The sequence below is a fragment of the Crocodylus porosus genome, unplaced genomic scaffold (assembly GCF_001723895.1).
Source record: "Crocodylus porosus isolate Cpor-Errol unplaced genomic scaffold, CroPor_comp1, whole genome shotgun sequence".
NCBI lineage: Eukaryota > Metazoa > Chordata > Crocodylia > Crocodylidae > Crocodylus > Crocodylus porosus.
Window position 1 is genome coordinate 13,899,176 of NW_017728917.1, and position 25,436 is coordinate 13,924,611.

General features: G+C 39.4%; 1 protein-coding gene across 11 annotated transcripts in view; it reads left to right on the forward strand.

The window, feature by feature from the left end:
- Positions 1 to 25,436, forward strand: part of FHIT (fragile histidine triad) — a 762,024-nt gene that overhangs the window by 108,491 nt on the left and 628,097 nt on the right. The window lies entirely within an intron of this gene.

The following is a 25,436-nucleotide window of genomic DNA, read 5'->3' on the forward strand; positions in this document are numbered from 1 at the left end:
TTTGGCTTAAGCTGCAGTAACTGCTATTTGTAATGCAGTATTACATAGAGATGTGTACTTACAGACTAAGGCAAATTAATTATGTATGGACTATTACCACTTCCTGAAAATTGTTATTGAATTGTTTTATAATATTATCGTGAAGTATTCCAAAGGAATAGATTACATGTCTGTGCTGTTGTTCTCAGTAGTAATATGCAAGCAATCATGACTGTTGTTGGGGACACGGAGCACCATTATAGATGGGTGTAAGTGAAGGGTCACTGTGTGCTTACATGTAAACTTCTGTAGGGCTCCTATATATTTGCTTTATCTAAGTACACCAGTTAGTTTGCAAGCAAGGTCCAAATGCACCTTTTGTGTCGTTTAGAAGAGCATAGTGGTTTCTGGTTCCTTTCATGGTCACAGGAACAGAATAAATGCAACTAGTGTGTGGTTTTTCTTGTGGGTAGCCTAGTTTCCTGCTGCAAACACAGCAACCCTGCATGCCTATACTATATTTTGACTCCTAGTAATTCTTGGAAGTTTGTTGATTTATGAGTTTAAATATGCTCTCATCTTCTTAAGAATATTGATTAACTCTTCTCTCTGCTGGAGAGAGCCCAGTGGAGGGCAACTAAAATGGTTGTGGGCCTGGGGGGCATGACTGGTGAGGAGAGGCTCAGGGAAACGGGCTGATTTAGTCTGGAGAAGAGAAGACCGAGGGGGATTGAATAGCAGCCTTCACCTCCCTGCAGGGGGCTGCAAAGAGGATGGCGTTGGACTGGTTTCAGTGTGGGCAGATACAGGACAAGGAGCAATAGGCTCAAGCTGCAGCAAGGGAAGGTGAGGTTGTATATTAGGAAAAACTGTCTCCCGAAGAGGGTGGTAAAGCACTGGAACAGGTTACCCAGGGAGGTGGTGCAGTCTTCATCCTTGGAGGTGTTTAAACCTGGGTAGACAAAGCCATTCACGGGGGTTTTCACTATGCTCTGCTATGCTGATAATTCAGAGGGGTCCCAGGGCATGACCTAATCCTGGTCATCCTTGATGCCTTTCAGCAGCTGAAGCCTGCACAGGTGCTAGAAATGGGCAGTCCCATATTCCCATATTGAGATTTTGTCTGTTCTTTGACCATGGGGCTCAAAAGGACAAAGCTACTTGCTCCCTCTCCAGGTACATAACATAGATGTTGTTAGGCCTAGCTTTTATTAGTCCTTTCCAGTTATTGACAGCTCTGCAATTCAAATCACTGGCAGTCCACATCTGTGAGCTCATTTTACTGTAAATCACTTAATTTATTTGCTGTTTATTTTTCATTGGGCTTTATTCCTGCCATTACCGTTTAGTTTATAATTTAGTTGTACCTCTGAAAGGAGTGGCAGGAATACAAGCATTTTACTTAAATACTGGTTGTGCTGTAGTGCACATAACAGATGTACAAATTGGAAATAAAATGTTTATAATGAAAATGAGTTAACATAGAATTGTAGAATAACCTAGAAAGGGCAATGGGAGATGGGGAGTTCTTTTCTAAATGTACTGTTTGTAGAAGCCTTTATTTTCTCCTTTGGGAATGTGGAGGGAGGGGATATGTTCAGAGGGTTTTTGCTTTTTTCTCTCTCTTTTTTTTTTAAGAGAGTTTTTATTTAATTAAAAATGTCTGGGGTTTCCTCTGACTCGCCTGTGTCTTTAACCCATAACATATTTTACATGGGTGATAAAACAGTGCTGCACAAGTAATCATACGTTTCTGAGTATCAGGGGGGTGGGAGGTACTGAACTGACTGTGTAAAATGTGGCAATATTTAGTTTATGATGTTGGAGCTGTAGGAATACAGAGAATTGTAGGCAAAATCTGCTATTCTTGATGCTGAATACAGGTAGCCTGCTGCAGTAACAAAGATTCACATGCTTATTTTGCCATGGGAAGACAGGGATGGGCCTACAGAATATAAGCATAACCAGATGGCAGGAATGATCACCCTCCAGGGCTTTTTCAGTGATCCCACCCATGATGACTGGAGGATAAGATACCAGCAGATGAATATCCCCAATAAATGTATTTTAAGGGAAAGACCTTGCAAGATAAGAAAAATGGTGTGGGGAGAAGTTTCCATGTATAAAGAGGCCAAAACTGAAAGTTAAATGCTGGTGGTGACAAATGGGACAGTGAGGACCAATTAAATAGGGGAACAAGAGGTTGAGCAAGACGATCTGGAGCAGACTTCTGATCCAGTGAAACAACCTGGAAGCTGGGGTTCTACTTTGCTTTAATGAAATTACTCTTGATTAACAGTGGCATAACTGAGAGCCTGGTGCAAGTGAAACGGGTGGTCTGGCCCTTTAAGAAGGAGCAGTCAGCCCTGTTGAGGACACCCAACTGTGAGTACTTGGGTAACAAGGCAGAGTCCCACTAAAAGCTTAAATTCTCAAGGGAGAGAGAGGAGAGTGGAGCAAACTGGGTGAAGAAACAGTTTGCAAGTAGGAGGCAAACTGTGAGCTGAACAAGATTGCAACCAGGGAGGCGGTACGCTGTGCAGCTGACTTACAGCGACCTTGCATGCTTCAAGGATCGTGCTTTAGAAACGTAGAGCAAATCCATTTTAAAATAAACATAGGCCAATGACTCATGGATTTTAATGAAGAAAAAAAATTAAAGTTCATGCTAGCTATCTAGTATAGATGTGTATATATATATATTACTATTGCAATATTTTCTTATTTCACACTAAAGGAAGGCTCATCCATCCTCTGATCTAGGCATTTCCATGATAACAAAAGACACAAAATATACTGTATCCTACAGCAGTGGTTCCCAACCTTTTTAGACCATAGACTGGCAAACTGCGGATGGGAAGTGACCGCAGACCAGCAAAGTGCGGACCAGAAGTGACTGGCATAGTGCGGATCACCAACCCTTTTTTATACTCAGTATAAAACTTACTTTTTTCTCTTCAGAAGTTCCCAACCCCTGGGCTGTGGCCTGGTACTGAGCCATGAAGGTTTGGATGCTGGTCCACAGGAGAGCTGGCCACAACCGGTAGCCAACCCTCCTGCGGACCAGTAGCCACCCCTTTGCAGCCCAGTTCCAGGCCATGGTCTAGGGGCTGGGAACGTTGCAATGATGTTACTGAAGTGCCTTGCTCTTGTAGAAGGCAGTCTCTACACAGGGATATACTTGGACTTTCACCTGTGATTTTTTGTTAGTGGGGTTTTCTACATGGCATATTTTAAGCGCTATACCTTTTTTAAGATTAATTCAGTCACTAATGTGGGATTTGAATTTATAATCCATTGTATCTAGTGCGAGAGTGTAGCGGGTGATCGCAGTGACATGCAAAATCCTATCTAAAGCCAACGTTGTTTGCTTGCTTCGTGTTTTAGTGAAGCTGTTATGTTTTGATTACAGCTCTCATTCTGTTAACTATGGCAACATCATAGTTTCATAAAATTATAGTTAATGGGATAACGGTGTTAGGGTTTTGCTGATAGCACTGCTATAATTAAGGTTGAGCTGGAATTTCCATTATAAGGCCTCATTTTTAGTGATTAATATCTCCGCTGTTTTATAATGCATTTGGTCTGAAATTTGTTTAACCAGATTTCTTCCTAACTGTGAACTTGCTTGTAAAAATGGCTTGTCATGTTTTTACAGGAGAGGTTATAAAACATTATTCTTTACTCTGAGTCACTTTGTTTAGAAGACTTAGAGGAACAAAGGCTTTGTTAAGAAAATAAACTGTATACAACTTTATTCATGTTTAGTGATTAAAGAAAAATACCCAAGATAATCCCAAAATAAAAATGGAGGTTTTGTGGCTCTACATTCAAAAATACTTGTTTGCAATGAGCAAGGATCCTGGTTTTCTCTGATTTTAAAAAAAATCCCCAATTTTCGGTTAAAAAAAGGGAATCTCAAATCCATATTTTTCTGTGATTAAAATGAAACACCACTATATGTAAATATATGTACATATATCTATCTATATCTATACCTATATCTATCTATATCTAGATAGAGATATGTAGATATCCTCCTCATATCTATATAGAGATATATATCTGGATATATATGATATATACTGATATAGACATATAGATATAGTGGTATTTCATTTTAATCACAGAAAATGATTCATTTTAATCGCAGAAACCGAATCTATCTATGGGGAAGGGAGCCTGCATCTCTGGGTAAGGTTCTGCCACAACAGCGATTCTCAGCCAGGGCGCCACCACGCCCTGGGGTGCCTTGAGATGCTTTCAAAGGTGCCACAAAGTACCCATGGTATTAGCAGTGTTAGGTGTGCAAACATGATATACCCATAGATTTCAAATAGGAATCCAGAGTGCGAAAAATATTCTGACCTGCCGAGGGCTTTCTGAGGTCTTCGTAACAGAAGAATTGTTTGGTTATTTGTCTCCAGTCTGGCATTGTTTGAGTGATGCCTTGAGACTAGTAGGAGGAGCCCGAGCCTAGCGATGTTGAGCACTGCATTACAAAGAGCAAAGAGCCGGGAACTCTTGCCTCTGATGGGTCATTTTTTGGTGGGCAGGTTCGCTCTATAGCCTGGAGAAATAAGAAGTCCCAGTGATGGGCACCATTTTTTTTAGGGGAAGTGACAATCCTGGTGAGTGCTGTACTTTATAGCCTTTCCTAGCGTCATCTTGTGCTGAGGAATCAACGTTTCAGGCTCCTGTTGCAAAGAACATGGAGAATGCGCAGTAGCAGTTGATTGGTTTTTGAGTCTCATTTATTGTCTGTAGTGGTTTGAAGTGGGAGCCTATTATTTCCTCTGACCAGAAGGATTGAGCCTCCGGCACTGTTAACAGGTGAATCTCTGTCTTGAATGACAAGAATCGGATCCCTTTACTTATATATAATGGGCTTCCCACTGTTTTGTTCCTCCCCTTACTCATTTTAAACAAAGTCTCTGCTACCCATGTGTTAACAGTCTAGACATGTCCTAACCAGTCAGGACACATGCTGAAATCCAGTGACTAAGGAGCCTTACCATATAAGATCAAAGCATGCAAACTTTCCTATATAGGTGACAAAATGTAGTGGGGATGAGCATCAGCTGCTGGAAACCATGCAGATGTCTCCAGGTGAGGGTTGATCTCTGTGCATTTGGCTGCATCTGGAAGTCACCAGTTCTCTCTGTTCATGCAGTGAGCAGAGAAACTTAATCTCACTGTGTTTTCTCATGAAGTGCTGCTAAAAAAAACACCTCATTGCTTTCATAATGTCTTTCATCATAACCTCCTTGCTCATGACAAGAAGTGGAACCATTAATGATATACTGTTATGCCTAGATATCTATGCAGAATGTGTTAGCTTTAATAGTAATCTGTTATGTTAATGGCACTTCCCAGTCTCCTAGTACTGATATTCATAAAATTGGAGACCCACCTCTGTGAACACAACTGTCATATCTTACAAATCAGTTTCACGAGTGCAGTATTGTATTTGTATTTGTACAGTTTCTTTAGAAGAAGCATTATGCTGCGAGAGGAGGAAAATAATCCTACAATTACATAAAATTCATCTGAGATAATAAAACTATGTGCTGCTAGAGGGTCTTCCTTTCAGATAATGTATTAGACACTAATCCCATCTGCATTTTATACAGAAGCGCAATATTGTGATTAATTTCTGATCATCCTTTTCAACTTTCGGAGTGGCAGAAATGCAGATAAATCAGCTCTAATGGTATTACTCCATATGCCTTTCAGATTTTAAGCAAATCTCTCCCTGGAAGAAGCACAGATTAGATTTTGTAGATGGGGATTGAGCAGGAACAGTGGTTGGACACAGCCTCATCTGTCTCTCAACACTGGAGGAGCTCACCTTATGTGAAATAAAACTGAGCTGATATAGTTAAATAGGTGAATTCCTCCCTTCCCCTGTCTTGGCACTGAATGAGCCAAGGTGATAGTGTGGGGAAGTATCTGAGGCTATTCTGCAATGGATGCTGGAGGATTTAGGAAGTATAGTAGAAGCACTGGCCTGCAGAGGTGGGTGAAGCTTTCTGCAAGAAGATGGAGAGATGGTTGCATTTGCATTTACTGACAGTTGTGCTTTTTAGCTTTCTTGGTGACACTGCACCGTGATGCTTTCATAGTTACAGATTCTGTCATGGCGGACAAAACTATCTACTTTCCTTGTGATTAAAAACGGCCCATCTATTTCTTTATATGTGTGCAAAAATGTCATCTCTAAAAGTAAACCCTTTTGAACATCACGCCATTTTGTAGCAGGAATGGAAGCAACAGGTACACTGAAGTGTGACGTGCATAGTCATTTACTGGGAATCCTTCATTGTTTTTCGAGACGTTAGTTTTTGCCTGAGATTTGCTAGGTTGGGTCTTCTTCAGAATGATCTGTTTATATTATGATCATCTTTCAAAGGCTGGAACATTTCCCACCCAACCATTTCAGTTTTGAAAAACTGAGGAGGAGTTCACATAGAACTAGAACAAGTGCTTTTGGGACCAGCAGTTCCTGGCACTCCTGCCAAAACGTAGCATGATGTTTTAAATAAAATATTATTGCACTAAGACCTCATTTATGCAAGGACAGCATTGTGACATGAATTAGGATCACTTTACCTGAATACTGTGTCTGTTGAACTGGCTTAAAGTGTAGACTCAACATGATTGTACCTATTGTGCTGGAGCATGAGCAACATGTGTTTTCTGACACGGGATTCAGTCCAGGTGCTCTCTCTTCAACGATGTTAAGAGCACAGGTATAGACTGGGGCCAGATAGGAAGCTTGCAAAGAGAGGGGAGATAGCCACCATTTTTTACAGTGTCGACTTGTCATTTATTATTTTAAACCCATTGCTTTTAATCTCCTGATGATCTCTTAATCATCACTGTATCGTATAAAGGTGTTTTTATGCAAATTTTAAAACGTTTGGTGTACCTACCTTTGAAGGCATTTGTGCTTCTGCATATGAACTCAGGTAGTCCCCGGTTAAATGATGGAGTTGTTCTTTCTTTAAAAAAGAAAATAATGGCAACATTTTTAGAAATTCAGATGTGACTATTAAATCTGTCCCTTTGCAAAACAATAGTTAATCACATTTTGGAAGACTACAGGGTATTTTTTTATGCAAATATAAAGGCTGGTAGAGAAATATCCCTTTGTGTCTCAGACCTTGTCTGCACTCCAGGGTTTCAGTGCTAGAACTTTTCCCGGCTCACAGCTGTTGGCATTAGGTTGGAGCCGGCTGCTGCTGCCAGCGCTTTCCATGCCCGACGTGGGAAGTTGTGTCAGCAGAAGATGTGGAAGGGGCCAGGGCTTACCAATCCACACACCGCTGTGTTGCTGGCACACATCCACACTGCTGTTTTGCTGTGGGCTTGTCATTCAGGGAAATGATTTTATTCAGACAACAGGAAGACGAGGGCTTGTCAGCTTGCATCAGATCTGTACGCGGCCATAAACCAGTGGCACCAAATTGCAAATCCTGTTGACAAAACTTTGTAGTATAGCCTGGACTTGAGTTGAGAGATGAGTTTCATGTCGTATCCTCGGGCACTGATGTACTCCAAGTGATTATGTCCTCAACTAGTATCTAGTTTCCCTTTTAAAAGGAGCCTAGGCACCAGTAACAGGGACCAGTTTGTATTTTTGGATAAGTGTTGGTCCTTTTCTTGGAGGGAATGAGGGGCTTGCATAAAACGAATGAGATTCCCTTTGTCCTGCCCTGTGAGAATTGGCATTGCTTTCCATGGAAGCAGTGAGGCTAGGGACAGCGCGATTTGGGAAATAGCTTCTCTCCCTCTACGCTATTGCACTTGTTGGTATCAGCTTTGTGGCAGGGTCTGTCTTCCGCATCAGAAACCCTGTATTTTTGGTCGAAGGTTGTCAGAACTGCAGCTTGTTCCTCCAGGCCTTGTGTTATAACTTGAGGACTTAGCTGCCAGAGCAAGTTGCCAGGCTCAGGATCTTGGCCAAATCTTTGGCTTGTGTCATGTTTAAATGAGATCCGGTGACTGGGAACCGAAGCTAGACCAGTTGTTCAAACTGGACGTATGGCATGCTTTTTTAACCATTCCTTTTTAGCAGCGAGGGCCATTTACCATGAAAACAGCTTACTGTGGGATGTGTTGGATTCGCTGTCACTTCATGTCTGACATCAAGATTCATTGTTTTAAATAGAAGCTTAACTGGAATCTGCAGGTGTGGTACAGGTGTGGCTGGGGGATTCTGTAGTTGGTCCCTTTGGCCTTCAGATCTATGAACATATGGAAATCAAATCAGCCCTAAGAAATGCATTTGGCATCTTGGTGTTACTGCAAGGTTGCCTAAGACCAGTCCTATAATGGCAGCGGGGGGCTATAAGAGAACGAAACACATTCACGTTGCTGGCTGTTGACCTGAGGCTTGAACCCCTAATTGCACGCATATTTAACGAGGAATATTCCTCTTGGAAAATGTCTTCCTTATTATATCCATGTGTTTGATTTTAATATCAGTTTCTTTCACTAATAGCAGCCAGTTTTTTAAAGAAATAGAAACCCATGCTTTAGTGCACAGCATGTGCTTTTTATTACTGTTGGGAGACACTAAGGTACTTGGACGAGGGAGGTCCATGTGGGTCACTGAACACAGGCAGTCTTCTCAATGAAGTTCTTTGCATATGGGATTTTAGATATCATCTGTGATAGCCTCCTGTATGAATAGCTGGCTGCAAGGATTAATTTGTTCTCTGTTTCAATAGAAGGACACAGGTTTTTATTGACATCACATAAAACCCCACTTTTAAGTACTGACTGTCCCCTTGGTATAAAGGGTTTTGACCATTTCCCTGTTTGGAGAGTGAGCTTGGGCTTTGGCTGTTGCATAAAGCTCTGCTCCCCTCTGTAGCAGCTTCTTACTGCTGTTTTTAATTGGTATTCTCAATTGAAAACAGACAGCAGGGGGACAAAGAAACCCATGACGTTTATTTACAGTCTAGAGGACAAGAAAAGGATCATATTCAACTAATAAAAAAAAAATCAGAAAAGAGTAATTGAAATGGGCTTTAAAGGGCCCAATACTTCATTATGTACAGCACTGTTACTGGCATTGTTGAATTATAAATGCTTACCGCTTTCTCATTTGATATAATGAATTACATTTTTTCTTACCTCCTGTTTCTCGTCGTTGTGGGAGAAGACCCTCGTCAATAGCTTCAGCCATCACTGTCACAGTGTGAGCTGCTAATTACTGAGGGGCGATCTGAGGTCTGCCCAAGTCAGTGGGTCTTTCTTCACTTCAGACGGGTATTTGATTTTGCTCCTCTTCGGAGAGAAATCTGGGACCTTGGTGTCCATGGCTAGCAAACAGCTATGCAGGTAGCTCTCATTCTGTTTGGATTCTCCCGTCTTCACACCTCCCTCCCAGTCCTCCAGTGCAGTTAAGAAAAACATAAACTCGAATATAACCTGTGGGTTTTCACAGTAGATGGCATGTGACCAGCATAACGTTTTATGGCATGACGTACCATTTTAAACTTCACGATATCATTAATATTTTTAAATATTAAATGATCTAGAACAGCCTGTTTTACAGCCAATCATACGAGTTCATCAGGAAAACATTTTCTAACAGAATACCCACTATTACTAGTAGGACACATGAAATATGTGAGCAAGTGACTTTATAGTTTTTTAAATTGGGGGAAAAAAATGCAATTCACAGTCGTTTTCAGATTTACTTCTGTGTTTTAATGCACTTCTAAAACCTTAGCATGAGATCAGAACAGAACTCAAGAAAAATGGCAACATCTAATGTGGGTGTGATACCAGATAATTGTACTCTTTTAGCTCTGCTCAGGAGAAGAAATATAAAATATAAAAAGTACAAAAAGAAAGCATGCAGTGAGTTCTTTGGGATACTGGGATTTCAGTAAGTGTGACCATTTTGCTTTAAGTTTAAATCCTGTCTTATTTAGCAGTTAATCCCACTTTTTAAAATTGAATAATAAATTAATCATTGGCTTTTATTTTATATGTTTATTTTTTTATTTTTCCATGTTATGTCTTGATAATTGGTATTGTTCTCTTATAGCATGGAAAATAACATTCCTTCTTGTACAAATCTGTTTCAGTGTGTCCAGTGTTTTATTTCTGAGGAAGCACAAATACAGTTTTGATCATTTGGTTTTGCCATTTAAACTTGTAAGCTGTTTTTTCTTTTTTGCCTCTTCCTTCCCAGTGTAAGGTTTGCCCAGGATTATAAAATACTAAGACTGGCATGCATTCAGATCTTTATATTAAATTGTACCATTAGAATGATGTTGTAGATATGAGGGTCCACGATTTACGCTAGGGGCAAGGATTTTTTGGGTGATAACTTTTATGGCACCAACTGTATGGTCGGGACAAAGTCAGACAAGCTTTTGAATGCAAAGCAGGTCTGAGGTTGCTTTATATTAAATGTAATTTATTTCAGTGGACCCTAAGAATGCCTCTCCCTATAGACAATGATTGTTTTGTATCCTTGTTATGGTGGGCCGCTAATGGAAAAGTGATCTCTGAGACAGTTGTTGACTGTTGAAAGGTTTGATGCTGAGGACCAAGAATTGGATTTTGGACCCGGAGGTGAGCCAGGAGCAAGAGGAGGGTATTTACGAGATACACTCAGCTACTGGTTAGGTTAGGATGGGATAATGTGTGTTGTATAGATGAGATGCCTCGAACGTCCTTGACCTACAGGCTTTTCTGAAAGCAAGTACAGTAGCTCGGTATCGAGCATGCAGAAGAAGCTGAGATGAAGATGCTTCCCAAAGGTCAAACACTGTTGCAGACCATCTGTGCATGTGAAGAGCACCCTAATTTTATGCTCCCTCTGCCAAGTGGACAGTTGCTTTAACCGAGGCATACAATACATTAGGCCAACTGGTCTTTCTTTTTTTTAATCAATCACTTGATTTAAAAAAATATGCTGGTGCAGTTTGGAGGACAGTTCCTACTAGCCAGCACATTTGAAATGGAATTAAATTTGTGGTCTAACGTGTCTGACAGTATCTTTTTATGGTGCTATGGATCCAGGAGCTGAAAGTTAACGCTAGATGAATTGCAATTCAATATATAGCTCAGTTTTTCAATGATGAGTGTACTTAACCATTAAGATGTTTATCAAGAAATGTAGATTCTCCATAGCTTAAAGTCTTTAAGTCAGGGCTGCATCTTTCTAAAACATACAGTGTAGCTCAACTAGGCCTTTGGGCAGGAATTACTTCGTGAAATGATGTGGCCTCTATTATATGAGTGGTTAGACTAGATGATCACAATGATCTCTATAGCCTGCAAATCTGTGATCTGCTTTCCTGTACCAGTCAGTGCATTAAATTAGAGGCTATAAGAATAGGACTTAATCTGAGCATGTTTGATTCAAAGGAAAAAGAAAGAGGGTGAGATCCTGGAGTGAGGAAATCTGCGCTAACAGGATTAGCTCATGTATAAAAGCATTTCTCAAATTTAGGCTGAAGTTTGCCCAAATAATAATTCCGTCCCATCTAGTTTTCAAGCAGGTTTTGGATTCAGTAGGAATTTCTTGTACATTTTATAGATACAGCTTCTTTATGGACTACCTTTGCAAGGGAATAAATGCCTACGTATTTACATCAGCAAATGCAAACACTTGTGTTTTAGAAGGCAAAAGGTTTCATCATAGATACATAACTACCACAACTATATTAATCAGGAAGACTACACTTGAAATGTATTTAGTCAATATACACTGTATACACTATATATTTATTTAATATGTGACTTTAATTTTACTGACCTTGAATGTACCTAAGACTCAGATCTCTACTTAAGGTTTTGAATTGTTTCAGCAAAAAATGTCTGCATTTTAGAAGTGTGAAGCATGTTTTCATGCTCTCATTATTCAAAAAACAGCTCAGCAGATTTCCTACAAACCCCCACAATTTACCCACAGACTTAGAGCAAAAAATCATGATAAATTTCAATCCCAGAGGAACTTTTTAAAGAACACTCTAATCAACATGAATGGCCATCTCCACCATCACTGTAGTGTCATCCCAGCAAGTCCTGTGATCGGGGTGGATCCAGGGGGGTGCAGTTTTGCACCCCCTTTGACACCTGCTCCATCCAGATTTTAAAGCCAATTGCCTAAGAAGGGCAGCGGCATTTCTACTCGGGCAGTACTGCGGGGGGTCAGTTAGGGTCCTAGATCATTATACCCTACTGGATTCCTGCTGTTTCCTCTTGACTCCATGGCTGTTCACGACTCTTCTTTTCAGTGGTCTTGAGGCTCCATTAATCAAGCTATCCTTCTGCAATTTGGATGTCTGGTAGCCATTCCTAGTAAATCCTCCCTTCTGTTTTCCAGAACTGCAGACTCTTTTTACTTCTAGGTAAAAGTCTTTACTCAGGAGTGGTAATTTTAACTCACATGAATGTTAACTCAGGTGTGTAAGTGAATAACAGTGAAGTGCTGTTAGATGCTCAAAAAGGCTAGATTTTGTATTACGAATCTGAATGAGAGAGATATGTATTTAACTAGTATGACTACAGGACTAATGAAACAATATATTTTGACAATTTTTTGCCTAGTTTGTTGCTTTATTTTAAATATATAGTCTAGCAAATTAGTGCATGTTTCAGTAAAGTCGTATTTAGTTTTGTTTCGATGTTAAATAGAATAATATCATTCTGGGCCCCCAGCATATTAGTAAATCTTCTAGTTTCTCTTTAAGTGGAGAAAAATGTGTTGTGTTGATGTACCAAACCATCTGCACCCCTCTTTTCAAAATCCTAGATCCACCCATGCCTGCAGTATATGCTGCTCTTAACCTTGTGGCACAATTTGTGGTGCAAAATTAGACTTTTATATTGTGCCTTTGTCACCAGGAGGAACACATTTATGTATGTGTGTGTGTGTGTGTGTGCATGTGTGTTTGGGGGTTGGTGGAGGGATACATGTGTGTGCATGTGTAAAAGAGAGATTTACACCGATCTGTTAAGTAGGTTGAATATAAACATCTTGGCAGTAAATTAGTAAAAATAACACAAGTCAAAGAGTGGGAATGCATAATCCTCATCAAGCTGTCATACTGACAAAGACCAAGGATGTTTTATTTTCCAAAGTCGTGACTCCATAACATGCTAATGTGAAGGTTCATAGCTACAAGGCACTGCGGTTCATATCCCAGAATTGCAGGCTGAGTCCAGACTCCAGACAGAGAGCATTTAAGAGCAAGTTTCCAGTTCACAACGTATCTGGCAAGTAGTTTGTTCCAACAGTTGCCTCTGGGGAAAAATGCAACATGGAGGGCATCCATTACGTGAACATACAGCAGTAAGCAAATCAGAGGCATGAACTGATTGTATGAGTTCCAGTGCAGATGAAGCAGCACACTGAATATTGCATCATATGTACCAAATTAATATGTTTACTGTTCAAAAAACAAGGTTTATGCCCCAGAAGGGACCTGCTCCTCCTGCTCATTTACACTGACTTCAGTGAGGATAGCATTAGCCACAAACGAAATAAAACCGTCGTTGAAAATAGAAGCAATCAAAACAAATACTAATTAACATTCTCTATATAACCTGTGGAATTAACTGCCATGGGATATTACAGAGGTTAATAGCTTAGTAAAGTTTCGAAAAGAAGTAATAGATGAACACAAACATAAATAGAATCTATGGTTTCTATTAGCTAGGACAATTATAAAACCATCAGTCCTGATTCATGGGTGCATGAAAATATCAGTTTAATGCTATTGCCCAGGTCCTGGATGAGTTTTGCTTGGTTTACCTTCCACAGAAGCATCCCATGCAAGCAGATGCTGGAGAAAGTTCTCCAGACGGTACCAATTCATCTTTGTTTTGGGATAAGAATTCATGTTTTAAATGTCTCTGAAGCACCCAAGGATGTATTTGGCAGCCGTGTTGGCTTGAGATAAAAAAGAAATGCAAAACTCCAGAACTCTTGGTTCAGAGATGATGCCTTTTATTAGACCAACTAAGAAATCACAAAAAAAAAAATCTTTTTCTGCAAGTTTCAGGCACACATGCCTTTCCTCGGGCTCAGGGAAAACGAAAGATGGTTGGAAATCCCCATAGGTAGAAAATAAACTTCATTTTTGCACAGAGGAAGCCACTGAGAGGGACAGGATTTGACCCAGGTTTAGTTCAGACTGCAGTTCATATTTCCGGGCCCGCTCAAGTCTGTCGCTTAGGTTCAGATTTCTCAGCACTCAAGAAACTCACAAGCTGTCAAAATGTAGGTTGCATCTGAATGTTACCTTTTAAATACTTCCTTCTGGTTTATAATTTGAAGTGCAAGAAAAATGTGGTTAGATTCGGAACCAACAAGTACCTCTTCCCATCTCCCCACGCAGCTCCCTCCATCCCCAAACTGCAAGAGGATACAAGGGGGCATGCTTCAGTTTTGGTCCACTGCACTCACCCTGTGATAAAACATGGTGAAACAAACTATTCTGAGTTAAAATTTGATCAAGTCTTGAGACCGGGGATTGTTCCTTTAACTTTTTTCTGTATGCACTGGTCATTTCTTAGCTGATGGTATGTAGCATGAAAATAAGGGGCCCCATGCATTCAGAGTGAGTGAAATGCCCCAGTAAAAGGAAAAAAATGGATATTTAAAATGATGATATTTGACTTAGATAAACTATTTACCCCCTCAGTCCTTAGTTATGCCATAACTATCCAGTAGCCTTTACTGTCTTTTATAGTTTATACTTTGCCATTGGATGATAACAATATAAGTGTAATTCAGAGCAATATGTGATGAGCCATCTACTTGAAGCCTTTAACTTGTGTTGATACCAGGAATACTTTTAACTGGCTGTGGAAAATAAGTTTGCATTAACATGATGAATGCCTTTCAGAAGAGCATTTATGAAGTGAAAGAAATACTCACACTTTTTTTCCCTTGAAATTAATAATTTTGTCATGTGCCTTCCTTGTGCCTCTTCAGTAACCATGGCTCACCTTAATACCGCTGTTTGACATTAGACATCTCTCCAGAGAGGAAGAAAATCATTCAGAAATGAGCTGGATAAAGGTTATTAAACCCACACTTAAAATTCTAGTCCTGCACATTTTACTTTACCCCCTCATTAAATGCCAAGAACAGAGATGTGGAGTTTTCAGTACTCTGAATATACCGTTATCCGCGGGAGATGCATCGCCAGAGAATCCTCCTCTTATTCCCAGCAGTCGCGTCCACCCACATAAGATTTTGGCAAAAAGTTGGGCGGGGGGAATCCTACAAACCACCTAGAGTAGCGAGTCTTTAAAAATGACAGCATAGCTTCTATATACACAATTGTTCTGAATTTTTACAGCCCCTAGGAAGCAAGGGCACCTGCCTTTCCCAAGGAGTCCTGCTGGCTTCAGGGAGGGCATCTGCCTAAATAAAGGCTAATTGCCTGAGTCAGGTCAATAAGATGCACACACATCAGTGCTTATACGCCTCTCATCTACCATCCACCAGGACATTATAGAACTAGCTTAAATATCAATATAAACTAGCTGATCAGGTTTTCCCAATGACTGTGCGCCCTTTGAATTTAGAAACCCCCCACAACGCATGCTCTATTACTTTAGACAACAGATTGTTTTTCACTTCTGGAGCTTAACAAACCATGTGGGTAGATGGGAAACAGAGTTAATTTTTAATCAATGGAATTTAATATGTTTAGTCGCATACTTTTTACAGGTAGGAGATACTGGCATCTGCAGAGCAGTGATAATTTGCAGAGTTACCATTCTGACTTGGACCGCATGACCCTCCTGAGGTCGGGTCCTTTCAATTAGTAGGTAAGATGGTGTTAAATCCCAAGCTTATTATGCCTTTGCTATCAGGCAGTGCTGACAATTTACAGCACACTACACAGATCTGCCATTAAAGGCTGATTCTCTCCATACAAAAGTTAAAATATGACAACAATTTTGTCATAATTCACCAGTCTGCCTTCGTCTTTTTTCTCCTTTTTGCCTAACCACTTGTGGCAAATTAATACATGGTACAAGTATAAAAGGTCTTTTTTTTTTCAACTTCCCATAATACTTTATTAAATGATCTTAGCTCTCTTGGGTAATAAGTAGGTGATTCATGTTAGCATAGCATAGGTGCTATTTTTAATACTTAGTGCTTGCTGGAAAAATTCCAAATAATAATAGCTTCTTTAAAAGCTTTAGAATCCCAAAAGTGCTATAAAATTGTGCTGGGAGCTGTCCAGGATAAATAATGCGTTTTCCTCTTTTCTTGTGAGAAAACCAGATTATCTTGGAACATCCAAGGACTGATTACTTAAATAAGGTCACTAATACACTGATGCTATTTTTGTTCTTTTTGTTTTTGCACCAAATAATATTTTAATGGAAAGAAAATATTATTGTGTCTCATTAAATCCTAATAAAGATTACTGGTGCAATGCAGTTTGGACCACATGTGACAATATATAAATTTGTTTTCTTTGAACCATTTGAGATGTCCAAATGTATCTTTTATTTAAAAAAAGAAAAAAAGAAAAAGTGTACCCTCTGGAGGACTTCTGGAGGGGATGACACCTCGTGCACTGAAAACAAAGTATACTGGAAAAGTAAAATCAGCCCCCAAGCCCCAAACCAAAGGGCAAACCTTGTCTGAATCCCCGGGGCTCAGATTAAGGGTAGGAGTGTGGCTGCCTTCATGTGTGCACCTATTTCTGTGCCTCTGCTTCCTCTTTGCACTCTTCCTCCCCACGCTCTGGGCAGTTTCTTTTCTCTTCCCATTCCCCTGCCCTGCATTTTGCTGTGTTCAGTATCTCCGCTGTTGCCCATGTAAGACGGAAGGCAGATGTTGAGCATTTTGAATACCAGCAGATATTTGAAGAATGGTAGCTTGAGATCATGAGACTAATCGCATCATACTGAAGAGTTGGGCACTTTTTGCTTCTAGACTTAAAGTGGTTAGGAGAGCATTGGGCATTTCCAGTCTTGATACACAGCATGGAAGTGCAAACACAGGCCAGCTGCTGCCATGAATATATTTCTTGAGGGCTTCTAGGTGGGGAAAAAAGATCTAGCTAGTGAATACAAGATGGGTAGGAGAAAAAAATTGATAGGAAAGGACCCAATGTCTTCAAGGAAAGCAGAGACAAAGCCTTGCAGCTCTGCTTCCGTGGGAAGCATCTTCTTCCTTTCCCCACTGCAGTCAGGAGCAAGGGATTTTGGTAGACTGCACGTTCGCCAAATCTTACACAACTTATGCAGAACTATTTCCAGTTCACTTGTCCATGCAAAAATAGGCAACCATATATAAGCATGGAAAAGAGTTGCTCAAATGGTTTGATCATTTCTGGTGTTGCTTCTGATTTTCCCACCTGCTCCTTACATGGGTAATTCCAGACTGAAAGTCTCAGTGTAGTGACAAGCAGTGGCTCTGGTAAATGTCACCATGTTAAACAGTCATAAAGAAGAGGTTTTAAAGAACAGAATTTAATGTAAAATCTTTACCTCTCCTAGTAATTCACAACACCATGATTTAAACCCATCTTTTTTCTCATTTATGTTCTGCAGTAACTTTAATGAAAGCACACGTCTACTTTTTAATTGTTCTCTATAGTTTTTTATCTTGCTGAGTTTACTGCACAGTGTTTGTTTAAAGGTATCTTTGTTTGGGTCAGTGCCATGAAGGCATCTGAATGTGGTTCTGGATTTGGAGACTTTCATGAGTAGAAGCTTTTAGGCCGTTTCCTTACCCTCCCTGAGAGACGCACCTGAGAGGATGATGGAAGAGCTTTTGACCTTCCCAAGTTTTCCAGAGGAGGATTAATGATGCATTGCTGCCAAGGCTGGTGTTGCATTGTAGGTGGGATGGCGAGAGGGTACCCAATACCCATACGGTAAATTATAGCAAGAAGTTATTTCCATAGCTACACCAAAACACCTACCCCAGTCAGTAAGGATAAAATCCTGGTCCCGCAAAAGTCAATGGCAAAACTTACATTGATTTTGGTGGGGTCAGGTCAGGACTTTGTCTTGTGGGCAGAATTCGCCATGGGACACAGGTCTGTGTTCTGCTTCACGTCACATTTCCTGCCCTGTCGCTTTGGCCATGCAGCTCCCTCTTTGCATCCTTCTCCGGTCTCTCTTTTCTTGTCAAACATCACATCAAACACTAGCTACATAAATTCACCCTAAGGGTAAATTTCACCCCAAGTTAGATTTCTGAAAGTGATAATTACTTTTTCAGTACAGAAAACTGAGTGTTTGTATTGTGGCAGGGAGCATGGACATGTCTAGAAAGGGAAAAACTGGCGAGTCTCCGTCGTTTTGATATTTTGCTCTTTTTTTTCTTAAGCTATGTGAAAATAGGAGCTATTTTTCTTTGTCACTCAGGATAAGAGAGTCAGATGAAAATAACTAATTGATATACCTTCTTAATCAAACTTCTGAGTTTTGATCAGGCAGATTAAAAGTCAGATTTTATATAATCAAGCTATGTTTGTATGTCTGTCTTAATTATCCAGGAATAAGACTTACATGCTACTTTTATCTCCATTATAGTTTAGCTTTACTTTCCATTAAACACCTTTCATAAAACAGGCAAACCTATTGTGGGAAGCAGCCAAATGTTAACAGGCATGTATTTACTTGTTAGATTTTCTCAGTTTAACACTATGGATGTAAAAATGGTAGGTTGTATTTTGTTATAGAGTACCATACAGCATACAGATTTTCTTTTTAGGAAAAAGTCCCCCCTTTTCATTTTCTTCCCCCCAGTTTGAAGCTAAATAGAAACTCTAATTTGCTTCATTTTCAGGAGGAACAATGCTGTAATCGTACATTTGTGAGTCAATCAATTTCTTTTGGAACATTTTGCGGATTGTGGTCATGATGTTCTGTCCCTTGAGCCATTATTATTGTTCGTTGTGAAGTAGGGCATGTAGCACCAGTACAATTGTGTATCTCTTGACATTCAGAACGTTACACTTCAGGGTAAATTTTCACAGTGTGCAAGAAGTGAGTGAATACATCCTGTGATTTTTTAATGCTGTTATTACATATGCCTCCTATATAATTCTTGGAAAATGTACCCCTTTCCATATTTTTGCTGTTTTTGATCAGCAGTGCTGATAAAGACAAAACAATTGCACTGCAGGGTCTTTTGCACATTTATTACAGACTAACTTAAGAGTGTCAAGGTGGCCTTCAAACTAAGTAGGAAAAAGAGTAGGGTAGGTGGGGCTTCTCATTATTTTTTTTTAACTTGTTCAGGTATCCAATTTGAAATAAGAAAGAGGAGAAGTTTTCTGCAGCTAAGCAGTATTTATTATTAATGATCCAAATATCTGAACCTGACTTATTTACAGTAAAAGAAACATTATTATTGTGTGATGTTAAATACCAGATGTATAGCCTGTCTTTTAATATTTGCCTGCTTCCTGCATGCTTTATAGAAGGTGCTGAATTGAAAGTAAAAATGAAAACTGGGGTAAAAGTAGCATTAGCTAGATGTAAATCTTTTTCTCTGGTAGTTAGGAGGCACACATACATGTCGTGATTAAATAAAAACTGACTTTTAAGCCTTAAGCATTTGATTAAGAAAAATGAGACAAGTGATACAAAATAATGGAGAGTGAGGGCCTGGGGTGTTTTTCACAACTGTAGTTTTAACATTGATATTTGCAATATATAGGACTAGAAAGGCAGAATGGATTGAGGTTCTATATACAAAACCCAGTGCAATCAAATATAATAGCAAGTACAGTGGCAAAATATGTAAGGTCAGGAGATAAAAGCAATGAAGAACAAAGACGAGAGTGTTTCTTCTGAAATCCAAAGAGATATTCATGACGAGCTGAAAATTTAGTCCATGGACAAGCACATGAGACTAGGGATAATAATTAAGGATTCAACAGAAAAAATATTTAACCATATCAATCATCTCTTGGCTTTGGCGAGACAGCATAAGGTCAGTAAACAATTCTTAGGTATTCCTTTACTGCTATATTTGATTGAAGGTGAGCAATGCAACACTGAGCCCTTGAGCAATAGAAGAAATGACCGAGTAGGAAATATTGATCTTTAATTTTTCTTGTCAACAAGGCTCTGTCCAGTATAGTTTTGAATGACTTGCTCAGTAGGGCTCCAGGCAGGTCTTCCCTCAAGAGACTTTTCCATAATCTAATAGACTTCACCATTACCAGCTTTACCTGAATATCAATATCAGGCCTTGATCCTGCAAATCTGGAGTGTTGTAGCTTAGTGGAAGTGTGTGGATCCTTTGTGTTAGAGCCAGACAAATAATAGGATTTTTGATCACATGGTTAAAATGTGGAACCGGGGAAAAAAAGGGTGGCCTAGGTGAAACCAAAATAGAATTTTTTCCATGTCTTGGTGTGGGTGAAACAGGAAAAATCTCCGTTTTGGGTCACAGTGAAACACTTCATATAATACAAAACATATAATACAAAACGGATGGTTCATTTCATTTTGGGAGCATTTAACACTTTTGTTACTTTTTTCCTTTTTAATATAAGACATTTTACAAGGAAAAACACTGCTTCAAAAATGTTGAAATGAAGCTTTTGACTTCTTGACAAAGCATGTCATTTTAAATACAGTATGTTAGAATTAGATGATATGACATTATAGATGCGGGGGTGTGTGTGTATACACATGCATACACACACGTATATATATGCATATGCACACAAGCGTGTGTGTATATAGATATATATATATACACATACAGGCAACCCCCACTTAATGCTGTTTTGCTTAGCACTATTTCTCTATAACACTCATTTTAAATTGATACCTAATTCCACTTAGCGCTCAGCAAGTTTCGTTATAATGCCTGTAGTCACCATCTTGGGTTATTAAAAACACTTGTGGTTGCCATCTTGGGTTGTCAAAAACTTTCACTTTTGCTTAACGCCAGTTTTGCTTAATGCTTGGTTTTTCAGGAACCAACTAAGAGCCCAAGGTGGGTGTTGCCTGTATATGTATATATAGGTATGTGTGTATGTGTATGTGTGAATGTATATATGTATGTGTGTGTGTCTGTGTGTGTGCATGCTCTTTGAACCAGAGTCAAAAACCATCGTTTCCAGAATTTGCACCCGTTAGCAATCCATCTGAGCCCGAGTCTAGTAACCTTTAGGGGCAAGATGAAATTTGATTAACCATTTTTAATTGTGTTTTGCATTTTAATTTCCTACAGTTAATGTACCAAAGCATCTAGCTGCCATGGTGATAACTGTTAGAAATTGCTTTAAAATTATAAGCAGAAATGTATTCTGCTAAATTATTATTATAATTCCATATATATATATATATATATATATATATAATATTAGCTTCAGTTTACTCTTTGCATTCTTAAATCCATAGTATATAATGTATCTTCCAAAGTAGCTGCAAGGTATAAACACCGTATATGTTTTCTCTCGCATTGAAGTATATAAATAAATGGCTCCAATACAGCAGGGGTGAATCAGTTATACACATGGGTCATAAATGCATTAAATCTTTATTGGAACATTTTAACAAATGACATCATGTGTCCGTTTGAGGCTAATGTCAAACATAACATTAGTAGTTATAGATTGGCTCCTCGTCTGCTCCTGGAAAGGCAGCGGTAATGTTAAATCAATAGATGTTCTGGACAAGGTACAGAGTCAGATTTACATAATTAGCATGCAGTGCCTTTGAGCCTTTTTGCGAGGGAATCCTGAGGTCCTAATGAAGGGCTGCTCTGGTCATGTAGAGAACATTTTATTCTTCTACCAATTTTTATTCCCTTATCCCTCTTTCAGTTGGAAGCCAGTGTGGCTGGAAAGGTGCCAGGTTGTGCTGTGTGAAGCCATTGCAAATGCCTTTCCATGAATTTGCCAGCAGGGGATGAATAACAATGCAGCTGGCTCTCTTCCGATCCCCTCCAAGGCCACTGCTGCTATTTCAGTTACAGGATTCGTAGGCAACACGATTCCGTTTTGCAATTCATATCTTCGGCCTAACAATGTCATCAACTGCAATTGGGTTACAAAGCGGCCCAGCTATTGTGACTGTCGGTGAAAAAAATTTAATTTGGGCGAAAGCAGAAAATTAATTCAGTTTATAAAGCAAGTACATTCCTGCCAACCCATCTCATTTGATCAGTCAGTACGTGTGAGATTCAGGCCTATACGGGTTAGAAACATAACCTTGTTTCAGGGGTCTGTGTTCAGTACTGCGGCTTTTCAGTGCACTGAAAGCAACCCAAAACGTTACCATGGGTTGAGGCTGTCGGTGAAGTCCAATCTATTGTGTTATTCATAGATTGTGTTAAATATGCTCTAAATGCAGACTGCGGGCTCTTATCCCATTACAAGCCACAGCTGTCCCCTACTTCCAAGTCAGTAAAAAAATGAAGCTAACGGGATCTTTGTCATGTTCGTTGCCCAGAACTTGCTGAGTAGCTATGAAACTGCGGGTGATCTCGTCAGTCTGGTTTTGCCACCGCTGCATGCTCTTCTCCACTCGCAATGAATAGTTTCTAGTGCTCACGTGTAATTTTCAAGTCCTAGATCTTAATGTTAAATTTTGAGGGAAATAAAAAAAAAAAAAAAAAGTAATTTATGATGCCCCAGTTACAGATCGTTTCTGAGAGTAGGTATTAATAGATTTGGAAACTTAAGGTTGTTACATGTTTGAATTTTGTTAGAATTAATTCATTCTTCCAGGACTTTGATTTTTATTCTGTCCTAGTTGTCAGAAAATTCTGTGAAAAGCGAGGTTCCCCCTGCCCCCTTATTATAATTATATATAATACTGCCAACCCCAGGCTCCCCAAAATCACAAGTCAGGCTTCAAAAAATCATGAGATTTAAATAAATTAATTTGGTGAGTTTTTTCAAATGTAATATCTAGTTTCTAAGCAATTACTGTATACTAGTACTTGAGTCTCATTTTCAAACTTCTCTCCCTAGCTAGAAGGTTAAAAAACTACCATATTTCTTTTAAAGAATAAAAATGTTCACAAATGCAATTTCTTCTAAGAGTTGGTGTTTAAGAAATACAGCAAATATCTTGGGTCTTGTAGTACAATTGCATGAGCTAGCAATACTATACCTTTTGAAATGTCTGTATGAATATGGCTCATGAAGCATTTTTGCATTCATTTTTGGGCTTATCACTTAAAGCAAGTGGTAGGTGGCACTTGGAAGCATCTCTTGATATTCTGCGTCACAAATGCTAAATGATGTCTTATGCCCCATGTAAAGTGCCAGTGGGCCAAAGATGCCTGGTGTCACGTAAGAGTTATATAGTGTCCTGATTTTACTACCCTATTAAACTTCGCTTCATATGTCAAAGTTTCTAATTTGTACAAGGAAACTTAATTTAGGAGCATCTTCTGCGCAGCACGTTGGTATACGTTTGTTCATGTTTTTCTCTTTGTTGAAATTATGATTAAATATCATCCATTTCTCATGATGTATATTGTTTTTTACCACTTGTTTGTTTAAATGTTGGTAACTTTACAGTGGTAGGTATTAGAGGTAATATTCTCTGTGTTTCTTAATTACTTTTATTTAAAGAAACCAACACTGTCCTGGGGGTGGTGTTCAGAAAGGTATTGCATCTCATTGTGCACCATATTGTTCTAGTTTAAAGACAAGAATCTTTGTCCATTTTCAGCAAATCCCTCACTGCAAGTTAATTGGGTTTTTTTTTCTTTTTTTAAAAAGAAGATCCTGTTTACTGGCTCTTGAATGTCTTGCTGCTTCCTCTTGCCCATTTCATGTACTTACTTGCAAAATCATCGCCCTCGTCACTGATTTCACTAGTGTGTAGCTACCATGTTGGTGGGGCACACAGCACCTCCTCTGTCTTTGCCCTCTCTCTGGCCCTCTGAGTGACTTCTCAGCTGGAAATCTACTACTTTGAAGTCATATTAGTAAAGTTAGAGGCTGCTGCACCAAAAGCTGCGTTCAAGAGGGTTTAGAGAGCAGGGAAGATAGTCAGACTTAGCAGACGGCTGGGACGGGGCTGGCTGGAATTTCCTCGATGCTCAGAAAGGTTGCCACGTAGAAGCCAAAGGGAATAAAATGAAACTTGTTGTAAATCTTTTTAACAAGCATTAAACATTTGCAGAACTGCAGCTTAGGGATTTTTCCCCCAGAACCTATTTGCCACCAGTGACATCACTCACATTGGGCTATTGAGGAAGTCAAGCAGGGCCAAAAATCCCCCCCCAAAATCTTTCCAAAAACCCCCAAGCTGGAATTTTCCTTGATTTTGTTAAAGTTATTATCAGGTAACCCTGATTTGTCTGCTTGCATATTCTCTAAGAAATTGGCTGCAAAACAGTTTAACACAGCAGAAAAATTAAAACAAGATAAAAGAGATGTCAGCATAAGGGTTGGTCCTGCTGGAGCCATCATCAGGAAATACTTTGTTGGAAAGTCAAAACCGTAGCTCTCACCTATTCATAATATTTCAGTGATCATATCATTAGTTGCTTTTTCTTGAATTTCTGTAATGGTGGCTTATTTTTGCAGAAGTACAATGCTGGCTAATGTAAAACTAGAGAGAAGCCAGTACCTGTGAGCCTGGAGTGATTTAACAGGCAGCAGCATCAGGTATCGAACAGCTCTTTCATTTTTCAGTGGGAAGATAAAACCCAATTTGAAAAATGTTGAACAAAAATAATCACCACTACTTGCTGGTATGCCACTGAAGACCAAATGCACAAAAAACACTTTTTCTCTTAGCCCTTGATGTAAGTTTTCATCACATTTTATTTACTCAGCTGTGAGCTTTCATCAGTGACCATATAAAGCTTAAAATGAAGCAGTTATTTGACACTGGTTTTATACAGTTAAGGGTTTGCACAACAAGTGACAAGAACTGGGTTAGGAAGATCATCTTGACACTGACTTTCCCCTTGGAGCTGCTGAGTTTTGCAGAATTGGGCATGTTTGAAAATGTATAATGTGGGTTTTCTGTGGATATACAAAAGGCAATCTTTATATTATGAGCAGTTATATAGTTCATAAATTACAGGAGACAAAAAATTAGTGTTGTGCTCATCATTGTTCTCTCCCTTGCTTGCCCTGGATCTGGACACATTACAGGTTAACACTGATGTAAATTATACCAGCGTCTGGAAAGGACAGACAGCCAAGACTGCTGAGGTAGCTGCTGCATGGGTGCTGTTATGTGTTTCATCACTAACTTTCCACCGAGCAGGTGGTTACCCTGCGTAGAAGTGGACACACAGCATTTACACTGGTGTAACTTGTGGTGGGGCAGTTTTACTCATTTTTCTTCAGAGTAACTCTGCATTAGTACCCAGTTAGTTAAATCCATGTAGAGCTACATCTGGCGTGTCCCCGTGCTGTTACAGTGGTGTGAAAGCATCCTGTGTCCACACTTGTGTATGTGTGTGAACAAAAGTATATGTGGGTCTAGTTTCCAGAGGC